Source organism: Coenobita brevimanus, chromosome 40 (genome assembly GCF_032717465.1).
Source record: "Coenobita brevimanus isolate Jiangsu-jjx chromosome 40, ASM3271746v2, whole genome shotgun sequence".
NCBI classification, from domain to species: domain Eukaryota; kingdom Metazoa; phylum Arthropoda; class Malacostraca; order Decapoda; family Coenobitidae; genus Coenobita; species Coenobita brevimanus.
Window position 1 is genome coordinate 3,996,291 of NC_136993.1, and position 12,541 is coordinate 4,008,831.

The window sequence follows — 12,541 nt, forward strand, 5'->3', positions numbered from 1 at the left end:
CACCAATGTAACTGTGGATACTAAGAGGAATATAATTTTCTCCCTCTCTCTCTCTCTCTCTCTCTCTCCCTCGCTATTCAACCACCTATCTATCTACCTATGTCTAACTATCTGTCTAGCTAACTCTCCCTCCTTTTCATATTTCTCCACACCTGTGTTTGTCGTTATCTTTTAGCCTGTCAGTGAGTCCCTCCTCTAAATCTCATAATTGCTTACTGCACCTCACTGATTTCCGTTCTTACTCTCTCCTGCCTATGCCTAGTCTCTCTCTCTCTCTCTCTCTCTCTCTCTCTCTCTCTCTCTCTCTCTCTCTCTCTCCATGCCTTTGTTCTCAAATCCCATAATTACTAGAAAAATTCCGTTTCAATAAGGAATTAGGTAGAAATTGGTTTGGTAATAGAGTAGCAGACGAATGTAATAAGCTACCTAGTAAAGCAGTTGCTGCCTTTTCCATTGAGAGTTTCAAGCATAGGCTAGATAAGCATATGACAAATAAGGGGTGGATATAGAAAAAAGAAAATCTAATAACCAATACTAATTCATAATTTTTCCTTTTCAGGTTACACTATGATAGTCTCAATTCTCCTTTCACACTTTCCTGTAAAATGTCCACGCCAGTTTTTCGATACTGCGTGGTGTTCTTTCTGACTTTTTCCTGCCGGCTTCGGCTGGAGGGTTTGGAGGGCGGGGGAGAGCCTTCTTCTTTGCTATCCTTATCTCATTCTAGTAGTTCAGTTACTCTTCTAGGAGATGCTTAGCATGGACCAACCGGCCTACTGCAGTTATCCTCTCTAGACTTAGGAGTCAGTAGTAGCATCAGCAAATTTGCCGACGATACATAAATAGGTGGTTTCATTAACTCGACTGACCATTGCTATAACTTACAAAAAGACCTCGATATATTGTCCAAATGGTCTAAAACTTGGCAAATAGTATTTAACGTTGAAAAATGCAAAGTACTTAACGTAGGGAAGACTATTGGAGACACTAAATACAGCATAGATAAGAAAGAAATTAGCAAATCGGAATGCGAGAGGGATCTAGGAGTTATGATTAGTAACGACCTTAAACCAAGGCAACGGTGTACTAATGCGAGAAATAAAGCAAATAGGGTCCTAGGATTTATTTCGAGAAGCGTGAGCAATAGATCACCAAAAGTAATACTGAAACTTTAGCATTAGTAAGGCCACATTTAGACTACGCAGTGTAATTTTGGTGTCCTTACTATAGAATGGATATTAATTCGTTAGAAAATGTACAGAGAAGAATGACAAAAATGATACATGACCTCCGGAACCTGTCATATGAAGACAGACTGAAAAGACTCCTGCATTCGCTAGAGAGGCGTAGAGTAAGGGGAGACTTAATTGAGGTGTTTAAGTGGATGAAGGGTATAAATAAGGGAGATATTAGCAAGGTACTTAAAGTGAGCATACAGGATAGAACTAGAAATAATGGTTTCAAACTAGAAAAATTCCGTTTCAACACGGAAATAAGTAGAAATTGGTTTGGTAATAGAGTGTTAGACGAATGGAATAAGCTACCTAGTAAAGTAGTTGCTGCCTCTTCCATTGAGAGTTTCAACCACAGGCTAGATAAGCATATGACAAATAACGGGTGGATATAGAAAAAAGAAAATCTTATAACCAATATTAATTCATACTTTTTCTTTTTCAGTTTTTTTTTTTTCTTATGTGTCCGACTTCTGGGCATAGGCTGCACAGCCTGCTCTCAAGGCCCAGTAGTCCTCCTACATACCATACACCTCTCTACATGTCACCACTTCGGCGCTAACACCCACCGTCCATATTGAATACATGCTAGGGCTGCCTCATACAGGACTGGTGTATTGGTATTAGCGGGGGTACTTTTATGACATGTCGGCGGGTTATCTGGTAGATCAGGAAAGTCTGCTTTTATGAAATTCAAATCCATAAACTGTTCCCTGCCCCAGCTGGGATTCGAACCTGACTCCATCAGGACTGCAGGCCGCGTCTCTACTGATTCAGCCACCGCTATGATAGTCTCTATTCTCCTTTCACACTTTCCTGTAAAATGTCCACGCCAGTTTTTCTATACTGAGTAGTGTTCTTTCTGACTTTTTCCTGGCGGCTTCGGCTGGAGGGTTTGGAGGGAGGGGGAAAGCCTTCTTCTTTGCTATCCTTATCTCATTCTAGTAGTTCAGTTACTCTTCTAGGAGCTGCCTAGCATGGGCCAACCGGCTTACTGCAGTTATCCTCTCTTCTTATGTTCTTATGTAATCCGACCACCTCCTTAGCCCTACCCACTCCACACATTCCCCAAAGCTATCATTCCCCAACCCCCTGGCCATACAACAAAATCCCTCCCACCACTGCCTGCATGCCAGCTCTACAAGGCAGAGCCCCCGGCGCACACAGCCCCCTATCCCAGCATTCTTCAAGGCTCACTCCTTCCCCTACAGCCCAACTTGTCTCCTGCCATGGTCAAGGAAGGAAGCTAACGTCCCTGTCCGACCTGTTCAGCAAAACATTGAACAAGCACACCAATCAGACAGGATAAACAAATATGATTCCCTGCTCCAACAGCTTTCAAATGCACCGAACATGATAACCGTGGTTACAGGTGGCCTTATGTATATAAAGATCTGTGTATAGTTATGTAATATCCTTGAAGACATATTTTTAGAGGGCTTAGGTAATACTTTAAAGTAGCTGGTAAAGAACTTAGGAAAAACAATAGCTATATCTGGAAATTATTTGTCTTAATTTTTTTTTTTTTTTTTTTTTAAGGTACTATAGTCCGTATCCATAGACCAAGACAAACTTTCCTTATCTTGTTCCAGAAAAAAAAAAAAACTACAAAGAGAAAATTATTGTGCCAATAATGACCCAACAATTTGAAATACTTTCCGTTTGATAAACGTTTTCTTAAGATTATTCAAGTGACCTCATCAGAGTTGAGGGAAATGGAAACTACTGAGTACTCCCTTCCGACAAAATCCGTCTCCATTCTGGAGTATTGTACACTGTCATCTTTTTACATTCACACAATATATTTATATGGGGGATAGCGCGAACGCAGTCCCCCGCTACCAAAAATTGCGCACTCGAGTTAACCACATTTGGGTTAATCGCAGGGGTCAGCACCACCGGAGTGCAATGGTGGGCCTCGCCCCGGGAGAACCGCCTTCGTGATCACGGTATCTCCTGTGCCAGGTAAGTATGCTGTCCTGCCCGCCACCACCACCCACCCTCGCCATCACTACACACCTCAACCTGACTCGCGCTGATTTGTGGTAGCAGAGCAAACTAGTATTTTTGAGGTTCTTCATATGTTTATTGTCGAATGTACTGTTTCATATGGTCTGCTTCCTGAAGCTGTGGTCCCCGAATATTTATCAATATCCGCCATACAACTGTGCTCTATGCTCTTTGCTGTGCATATACACTAACCAAGAGTTGTTTAATTTGCCCCAGAGTAGAACTGCTAATCTAATCCGCTGGAATTGTAGACATACTATAATGTGAAATAGTGCGATTCTAGGTAGTATAGTTCAGTTTCATAAATCGATTGATTGTTGTTAAATTCAGTCTCAAATCCGTAAAGTTCAAAAAAGAAAATGGGACTACTTAGTAACTGCAAAATAATGTTCTGTTAGGATAATTGAAGTTAGTGAAATTCATCAATTATTAATACCTCAAGTATGCACTGGCATTAACAAGATTATCTTTTTGTTTCTTCATGTAATGAGTTAAAAACTAATTCAGTTTCCGGCAAAATGAAAGCTATTTGAGTTTCAACGTGCCGGTCTCCACCACTATACTTGGAACATAGATTTACCATAATATATATTGCTTGTGAAGACACGAAGGTACTACACATAATTTCAAATACTGTATAAGGGAATATTTTGGTCACATATTAATGAACGTTTGTAACAATTCCTCAAAACTATGAAGGTTTAAGTGTACGACACAATACTGAAGTGGAGAAGGTTACAAAAGCCACAGTTTTTGCTTGGCGCGTGTGGCCTTGTTGCCGGCAGTACCTTTTCCAGGGTAGGTTGCAGCCTGAAGAGTGACACTCCAAAATTTGCCGTGGATTGGCATCGCTTCTCGGCCTTTTGGCTAAGATCAAAGTGTAGTATCTGTTCTTATCAGCTTAATATCTGATACGATCCCCATGTGGGATCAACGATATTAATCTGATTTTTGGACCATGGCGAAGTGCTAGGGGCTTGCTCCACCTTTGCCGCGGATCGGCCCGGTATTGCAGTACCTCCGGGATCGGTCCACTCCCTCAGGGGAGAATAATAAATCATATAATAAAGTGAAACATGGAACAATTGGCTCCTCCATCGTGACGAAATAGTAAACAGGAAACCTGACCAAGGGAAAGTTATGAAGGTTGTTGCACAAGAAAAGGCCTCATCTGCCTTCCTTGATGAGGCTCACTGACGAGCTGACTACTCATGATACTGACCAGATATACCGTGATGGCTCACTTGACACTGTAACTGGACAAGCCGGGGTAACGGTCACTGTAATGAGACGGGATAGGTTCTGTCATGAGAGTGAGACTCTAGTTAAACTATATGACTGGGCTTCTTCCACTCCGGAAGAACTATATAGTTGCACTTGAGGTGGGATTGCAGCAAGTCAGTACAAGAAGGAATGACGCTGTGATTTTCTCTGATAGTATGGCTGCATTGCAAGCACTGTCCAGTGTGCACCCCCTCCTGGTCCGAACTTGTCAACAAGACACAGAGTATGGTGGCCACACTTAGGGAGGACATCAGGGTGAGGTTTGTCTGGATTCCCTCACATGTAGGTATTCCAGGCAATGACCGAGCTGATGTACTTTGCCAAGGAAGCATCCAGGCTATCTTCCCACGATTATGATTTAGGACTATCGATTAGACAAATAAAATCCCAGATAAAAGCTATACAAACAGAGGAGGTCATTAACATGAGAACTATACAACAATATATCAGGAGGTCTATACACTATTACAATAAGGTTGCTTTAACCACATCATACGCGTATGGTAAAAAGATTACTAGTAGATGGGTTGACTCTGTGCATGCCAGGATCAGACTAGGCTATGACTATCCCTGGCAGCTTGGTTGGCAGGTGGAGGATGAGGCCAGACAGTGTCGAGTGTGTCATGAGCCAAACAAACACACACTTCACCATTATGTTCTCGAGTGTGAACACTTGCGAGAATACAGGGACCCACAACTATTGTCACTTGAACTACAGATAAAATATATGTTGGAAAACGATATTGTATCCAAAATACTTATAAAACATAAAGGATTTGCACCACCAATGTAACTGTGGATACTAAGAGGAATATAATTTTCTCCCTCTCTCTCTCTCTCTCTCTCTCTCTCTCTCTCTTCCTCGCTATTTAACCACCTATCTATCTACCTATGTCTAACTATCTGTCTAGCTAACTCTCCCTCCTTTTCATATTTCTCCACACCTGTGTTTGTCGTTATCTTTTAGCCTGTCAGTGAGTCCCTCCTCTAAATCTAATAATTGCTTACTGCACCTCACTGATTTCCGTCCTTACTCTCTCCTGCCTATGCCTAGTCTCTCTCTCTCTCTCTTTCTCTCTCTCTCTCTCTCTCTCTCTCTCTCTCTCTCTCTCCATGCCTTTGTTCTCAAATCCCATAATTACTAGAAAAATTCCGTTTCAATAAGGAATTAGGTAGAAATTGGTTTGGTAATAGAGTAGCAGACGAATGTAATAAGCTACCTAGTAAAGCAGTTGCTGCCTCTTCCATTGAGAGTTTCAAGCATAGGCTAGATAAGCATATGACAAATAAGGGGTGGATATAGAAAAAAGAAAATCTAATAACCAATACTAATTCATAATTTTTCCTTTTCAGGTTACACTATGATAGTCTCAATTCTCCTTTCACACTTTCCTGTAAAATGTCCACGCCAGTTTTTCGATACTGCGTGGTGTTCTTTCTGACTTTTTCCTGCCGGCTTCGGCTGGAGGGTTTGGAGGGCGGGGAGAGCCTTCTTCTTTGCTATCCTTATCTCATTCTAGTAGTTCAGTTACTCTTCTAGGAGATGCTTAGCATGGACCAACCGGCCTACTGCAGTTATCCTCTCTAGACTTAGGAGTCAGTAGTAGCATCAGCAAATTTGCCGACGATACAAAAATAGGGGGTATCATTAACTCGACTGACCATTGCTATAACTTACAAAAAGACCTCGATATATTGTCCAAATGGTCTAAAACTTGGCAAATAGTATTTAACGTTGAAAAATGCAAAGTACTTAACGTAGGGAAGACTATTGGAGACACTAAATACAGCATAGATAAGAAAGAAATTAGCAAATCGGAATGCGAGAGGGATCTAGGAGTTATGATTAGTAACGACCTTAAACCAAGGCAACGGTGTACTAATGCGAGAAATAAAGCAAATAGGGTCCTAGGATTTATTTCGAGAAGCGTGAGCAATAGATCATCAAAAGTAATACTGAAACTTTAGCATTAGTAAGGCCACATTTAGACTACGCAGTGTAATTTTGGTGTCCTTACTATAGAATGGATATTAATTCGTTAGAAAATGTACAGAGAAGAATGACAAAAATGATACATGACCTCCGGAACCTGTCATATGAAGACAGACTGAAAAGACTCCTGCATTCGCTAGAGAGGCGTAGAGTAAGGGGAGACTTAATTGAGGTGTTTAAGTGGATGAAGGGTATAAATAAGGGAGATATTAGCAAGGTACTTAAAGTGAGCATACAGGATAGAACTAGAAATAATGGTTTCAAACTAGAAAAATTCCGTTTCAACACGGAAATAAGTAGAAATTGGTTTGGTAATAGAGTGTTAGACGAATGGAATAAGCTACCTAGTAAAGTAGTTGCTGCCTCTTCCATTGAGAGTTTCAACCACAGGCTAGATAAGCATATGACAAATAACGGGTGGATATAGAAAAAAGAAAATCTTATAACCAATATTAATTCATACTTTTTCTTTTTCAGTTTTTTTTTTTTTTCTTATGTGTCCGACTTCTGGGCATAGGCTGCACAGCCTGCTCTCAAGGCCCAGTAGTCATCCTATTTACCATACACCTCTCTACATGTCACCACTTCGGCGCTAACACCCACCGTCCATATTGAATACATGCTAGGGGTGCCTCATACAGGACTGGTGTATTGGTATTAGCGGGGGTACTTTTATGACATGTCGGCGGGTTATCTGGTAGATCAGGAAAGTCTGCTTTTATGAAATTCAAATCCATAAACTGTTCCCTGCCCCAGCTGGGATTCGAACCTGACTCCATCAGGACTGCAGGCCGCGTCTCTACCGATTCAGCCACCGCTATGATAGTCTCTATTCTCCTTTCACAGTTTCCTGTAAAATGTCCACGCCAGTTTTTCTATACTGAGTAGTGTTCTTTCTGACTTTTTCCTGGCGGCTTCGGCTGGAGGGTTTGGAGGGAGGGGGAAAGCCTTCTTCTTTGCTATACTTATCTCATTCTAGTAGTTCAGTTACTCTTCTAGGAGCTGCCTAGCATGGGCCAACCGGCTTACTGCAGTTATCCTCTCTTCTTATGTTCTTATGTAATCCGACCACCTCCTTAGCCCTACCCACTCCACACATTCCCCAAAGCTATCATTCCCCAACCCCCTGGCCATACAACAAAATCCCTCCCACCACTGCCTGCATGCCAGCTCTACAAGGCAGAGCCCCCGGCGCACACAGCCCCCTATCCCAGCATTCTTCAAGGCTCACTCCTTCCCCTACAGCCCAACTTGTCTCCTGCCATGGTCAAGGAAGGAAGCTAACGTCCCTGTCCGACCTGTTCAGCAAAACATTGAACAAGCACACCAATCAGACAGGATAAACAAATATGATTCCATGCTCCAACAGCTTTCAAATGCACCGAACATGATAACCGTGGTTACAGGTGGCCTTATGTATATAAAGATCTGTGTATAGTTATGTAATATCCTTGAAGACATATTTTTAGAGGGCTTAGGTAATACTTTAAAGTAGCTGGTAAAGAACTTAGGAAAAACAATAGCTATATCTGGAAATTATTTGTCTTAATGTTTTTTTTTTTTTTTTTTTAAGGTACTATAGTCCGTATCCATAGACCAAGACAAACTTTCCTTATCTTGTTGCAGAAAAAAAAAACTACAAAAAGAAAATTATTGTACCAATAATGACCCAACAATTTGAAATACTTTCCGTTTGATAAACGTTTTCTTAAGATTATTCAAGTGACCTCATCAGAGTTGAGGGAAATGGAAACTACTGAGTACTCCCTTCCGACAAAATCCGTCTCCATTCTGGAGTATTGTACACTGTCATCTTTTTACATTCACACAATATATTTATATGGGGGATAGCGCGAACGCAGTCCCCCGCTACCAAAAATTGCGCACTCGAGTTAACCACATTTGGGTTAATCGCAGGGGTCAGCACCACCGGAGTGCAATGGTGGGCCTCGCCCCGGGAGAACCGCCTTCGTGATCACGGTATCTCCTGTGCCAGGTAAGTATGCTGTCCTGCCCGCCACCACCACCCACCCTCGCCATCACTACACACCTCAACCTGACTCGCGCTGATTTGTGGTAGCAGAGCAAACTAGTATTTTTGAGGTTCTTCATATGTTTATTGTCGAATGTACTGTTTCATATGGTCTGCTTCCTGAAGCTGTGGTCCCCGAATATTTATCAATATCCGCCATACAACTGTGCTCTATGCTCTTTGCTGTGCATATACACTAACCAAGAGTTGTTTAATTTGCCCCAGAGTAGAACTGCTAATCTAATCCGCTGGAATTGTAGACATACTATAATGTGAAATAGTGCGATTCTAGGTAGTATAGTTCAGTTTCATAAATCGATTGATTGTTGTTAAATTCAGTCTCAAATCCGTAAAGTTCAAAAAACAAAATGGGACTCCTTAGTAACAGCAAAATAATGTTCTGTTAGGATAATTGAAGTTAGTGAAATTCATCAATTATTAATACCTCAAGTATGCACTGGCATTAACAAGATTATCTTTTTGTTTCTTCATGTAATGAGTTAAAAACTAATTCAGTTTCCGGCAAAATGAAAGCTATTTGAGTTTCAACGTGCCGGTCTCCACCACTATACTTGGAACATAGATTTACCATAATATATAATGCTTGTGAAGACACGAAGGTACTACACATAATTTCAAATACTGTATAAGGGAATATTTTGGTCACATATTAATGAACGTTTGTAACAATTCCTCAAAACTATGAAGGTTTAAGTGTACGACACAATACTGAAGTGGAGAAGGTTACAAAAGCCACAGTTTTTGCTTGGCGCGTGTGGCCTTGTTGCCGGCAGTACCTTTTCCAGGGTAGGTTGCAGCCTGAAGAGTGACACTCCAAAATTTGCCGTGGATTGGCATCGCTTCTCGGCCTTTTGGCTAAGATCAAAGTGTAGTATCTGTTCTTATCAGCTTAATATCTGATACGATCCCCATGTGGGATCAACGATATTAATCTGATTTTTGGACCATGGCGAAGTGCTAGGGGCTTGCTCCACCTTTGCCGCGGATCGGCCCGGTATTGCAGTACCTCCGGGATCGGTCCACTCCCTCAGGGGAGAATAATAAATCATATAATAAAGTGAAACATGGAACAATTGGCTCCTCCATCGTGACGAAATAGTAAACAGGAAACCTGACCAAGGGAAAGTTATGAAGGTTGTTGCACAAGAAAAGGCCTCATCTGCCTTCCTTGATGAGGCTCACTGACGAGCTGACTACTCATGATACTGACCAGATATACCGTGATGGCTCACTTGACACTGTAACTGGACAAGCCGGGGTAACGGTCACTGTAATGAGACGGGATAGGTTCTGTCATGAGAGTGAGACTCTAGTTAAACTATATGACTGGGCTTCTTCCACTCCGGAAGAACTATATAGTTGCACTTGAGGTGGGATTGCAGCAAGTCAGTACAAGAAGGAATGACGCTGTGATTTTCTCTGATAGTATGGCTGCATTGCAAGCAGTGTCCAGTGTGCACCCCCCTCCTGGTCCGAACTTGTCAACAAGACACAGAATATGGTGGCCACACTTAGGGAGGACATCAGGGTGAGGTTTGTCTGGATTCCCTCACATGTAGGTATTCCAGGCAATGACCGAGCTGATGTACTTTGCCAAGGAAGCATCCAGGCTATCTTCCCACGATTATGATTTAGGACTATCGATTAGACAAATAAAATCCCAGATAAAAGCTATACAAACAGAGGAGGTCATTAACATGAGAACTATACAACAATATATCAGGAGGTCTATACACTATTACAATAAAGTTGCTTTAACCACATCATACGCGTATGGTAAAAAGATTACTAGTAGATGGGTTGACTCTGTGCATGCCAGGATCAGACTAGGCTATGACTATCCCTGGCAGCTTGGTTGGCAGGTGGAGGATGAGGCCAGACAGTGTCGAGTGTGTCATGAGCCAAACAAACACACACTTCACCATTATGTTCTCGAGTGTGAACACTTGCGAGAATACAGGGACCCACAACTATTGTCACTTGAACTACAGATAAAATATATGTTGGAAAACGATATTGTATCCAAAATACTTATAAAACATAAAGGATTTGCACCACCAATGTAACTGTGGATACTAAGAGGAATATAATTTTCTCCCTCCCTCTCTCTCTCTCTCTCTCTCTCTCTCTCTCTTCCTCGCTATTTAACCACCTATCTATCTACCTATGTCTAACTATCTGTCTAGCTAACTCTCCCTCCTTTTCATATTTCTCCACACCTGTGTTTGTCGTTATCTTTTAGCCTGTCAGTGAGTCCCTCCTCTAAATCTCATAATTGCTTACTGCACCTCACTGATTTCCGTTCTTACTCTCTCCTGCCTATGCCTAGTCTCTCTCTCTCTCTCTCTCTCTCTCTCTCTCTCTCTCTCTCCATGCCTTTGTTCTCAAATCCCATAATTACTAGAAAAATTCCGTTTCAATAAGGAATTAGGTAGAAATTGGTTTGGTAATAGAGTAGCAGACGAATGTAATAAGCTACCTAGTAAAGCAGTTGCTGCCTCTTCCATTGAGAGTTTCAAGCATAGGCTAGATAAGCATATGACAATTAAGGGGTGGATATAGAAAAAAGAAAATCTAATAACCAATACTAATTCATAATTTTTCCTTTTCAGGTTACACTATGATAGTCTCAATTCTCCTTTCACACTTTCCTGTAAAATGTCCACGCCAGTTTTTCGATACTGCGTGGTGTTCTTTCTGACTTTTTCCTGCCGGCTTCGGCTGGAGGGTTTGGAGGGCGGGGGAGAGCCTTCTTCTTTGCTATCCTTATCTCATTCTAGTAGTTCAGTTACTCTTCTAGGAGATGCTTAGCATGGACCAACCGGCCTACTGCAGTTATCCTCTCTAGACTTAGGAGTCAGTAGTAGCATCAGCAAATTTGCCGACGATACAAAAATAGGGGGTATCATTAACTCGACTGACCATTGCTATAACTTACAAAAAGACCTCGATATATTGTCCAAATGGTCTAAAACTTGGCAAATGGAATTTAACGTTGAAAAATGCAAAGTACTTAACGTAGGCAAGACTATTGGAGACACTAAATACAGCATAGATAAGAAAGAAATTAGCAAATCGGAATGCGAGAGGGATCTAGGAGTTATGATTAGTAACGACCTTAAACCAAGGCAACGGTGTACTAATGCGAGAAATAAAGCAAATAGGGTCCTAGGATTTATTTCGAGAAGCGTGAGCAATAGATCATCAAAAGTAATACTGAAACTTTAGCATTAGTAAGGCCACATTTAGACTACGCAGTGTAATTTTGGTGTCCTTACTATAGAATGGATATTAATTCGTTAGAAAATGTACAGAGAAGAATGACAAAAATGATACATGACCTCCGGAACCTGTCATATGAAGACAGACTGAAAAGACTCCTGTATTCGCTAGAGAGGCGTAGAGTAAGGGGAGACTTAATTGAGGTGTTTAAGTGGATGAAGGGTATAAATAAGGGAGATATTAGCAAGGTACTTAAAGTGAGCATACAGGATAGAACTAGAAATAATGGTTTCAAACTAGAAAAATTCCGTTTCAACACGGAAATAAGTAGAAATTGGTTTGGTAATAGAGTGTTAGACGAATGGAATAAGCTACCTAGTAAAGTAGTTGCTGCCTCTTCCATTGAGAGTTTCAACCATAGGCTAGATAAGCATATGACAAATAACGGGTGGATATAGAAAAAAGAAAATCTTATAACCAATATTAATTCATACTTTTTCTTTTTCAGTTTTTTTTTTTTTTCTTATGTGTCCGACTTCTGGGCATAGGCTGCACAGCCTGCTCTCAAGGCCCAGTAGTCCTCCTACATACCATACACCTCTCTACATGTCACCACTTCGGCGCTAACACCCACCGTCCATATTGAATACATGCTAGGGCTGCCTCATACAGGACTGGTGTATTGGTATTAGCGGGGGTACTTTTATGACATGTCGGCGGGTTATCTGGTAGATCAGGAAAGTCTGC

The 12,541-nt window shown here is 41.4% G+C and overlaps 4 non-coding genes across 4 annotated transcripts; 2 read left to right on the top strand and 2 right to left on the bottom strand.

The window, feature by feature from the left end:
• Nucleotides 1-3,042: 3,042 nt before the first annotated feature.
• On the bottom strand, nucleotides 3,043-3,205 carry LOC145397347 (U1 spliceosomal RNA). Its single transcript, XR_013896927.1, has one exon. It is a non-coding gene; the product is annotated as a U1 spliceosomal RNA (small nuclear RNA).
• Nucleotides 3,206-4,089: 884 nt separating this feature from the next.
• LOC145397365 (U2 spliceosomal RNA) lies at nucleotides 4,090-4,282 on the top strand. The gene has a single exon (XR_013896945.1). It is a non-coding gene; the product is annotated as a U2 spliceosomal RNA (small nuclear RNA).
• Nucleotides 4,283-8,360: 4,078 nt separating this feature from the next.
• On the bottom strand, nucleotides 8,361-8,523 carry LOC145397348 (U1 spliceosomal RNA). Its single transcript, XR_013896928.1, has one exon. It is a non-coding gene; the product is annotated as a U1 spliceosomal RNA (small nuclear RNA).
• An 884-nt stretch (nucleotides 8,524-9,407) lies between these two features.
• On the top strand, nucleotides 9,408-9,600 carry LOC145397366 (U2 spliceosomal RNA). Its single transcript, XR_013896946.1, has one exon. It is a non-coding gene; the product is annotated as a U2 spliceosomal RNA (small nuclear RNA).
• The last annotated feature ends 2,941 nt before the right edge of the window (nucleotides 9,601-12,541 follow it).